The 1,091-nt window shown below is 47.5% G+C and overlaps 1 pseudogene; it reads right to left on the minus strand.

Moving 5' to 3' along the window:
- Window positions 1-499: 499 nt before the first annotated feature.
- Window positions 500-617, minus strand: LOC124616982 (annotated as a pseudogene).
- Between the last annotated feature and the right edge of the window lie 474 nt (window positions 618-1,091).

Raw genomic sequence — 1,091 nt, forward strand, 5'->3', positions numbered from 1 at the left:
TACTGAAGCGCCAAGTAAACTGGTATAGACATGCTGCATCCGTATTCAATTGCAGAGATACGTACACAATATATATATATATATATATATATATATATATATATATATATATATATATATATGGGCTTTTGGAGCCGAAGGTACACTCTTGTGCACTGCAAGACACAAAGGTTTATGCCTCACCTGGACCCATCAACATCGACATTGGACTGTCGATGACTGGAAACATGCTGCCTGGTCGGACGAGTCTCGTTTCAAAGTGTATTGAGCGGATAGACGTGTACGAGTATGGAGAAAGCACTCCGTCTTCAGGCCACAAGTGGCCCATCGGGACCATCCGACCGCCGTGTCATCCTCAGCTGAGGATGCGGATAGGAGTGGCATGTGGTCAGCACACAGCTCTCCAGGTCGTTATGATGTTTTTCCTTGACCGGAGCCGCTACAATTCGGTCGAGTAGCTACTCAGTTGGTATCACGAGGCTGAGTGCACCCCGAAAAATGGCAACAGCGCGTGGCGGCCCGGATGGTCACCCATCCAAGTGCCGGCCACGCCCGACAGCGCTTAACTTTGGTGATCTGACGGGAACCGGTGTATCCACTGCGGCAAGGCCGTTGCACGGGTATGGAGAGAATTTCATGAATCCATGAACCCTGCATGTCAGCAGGGGACTGTTCAAGTTAGTGGAGGCTCTGTAATGGTGTGGAGCGTTGAAAGGTGGCTACACTGAGTCACAGCGCCAGAGGTTGCACCAAAGAGTATTATTGTGCCGCCTCCACTGGGGCAGTTGTAGTTCAGAAGTTGCCGTGGGCTGTAGTAGTTCAGAGGTTGCCGTGGGCAGTGCTTGTTGAGAGGATGTCGATAGCAGTACTAGTTGAGGGTATGTCGTGTGCAGTTGTTATGTTGGGCGAGACAGCAGATGGTGTTCGATTGTGGATGTTGCAATGATCACAGTGTATTTTTCGTCAATATATATAAAGGTAACAAAAAATTTTTTATTTCCAATTTCCTAAATAACAATGCCTCTTGGTCACAGGTTCAGTCAACAAAGTATCTGGCTTGTGTTCATGTATTAGACTGTAATTCTGGTTTC

This window comes from Schistocerca americana, chromosome 5, assembly GCF_021461395.2.
Source record: "Schistocerca americana isolate TAMUIC-IGC-003095 chromosome 5, iqSchAmer2.1, whole genome shotgun sequence".
NCBI classification, from domain to species: domain Eukaryota; kingdom Metazoa; phylum Arthropoda; class Insecta; order Orthoptera; family Acrididae; genus Schistocerca; species Schistocerca americana.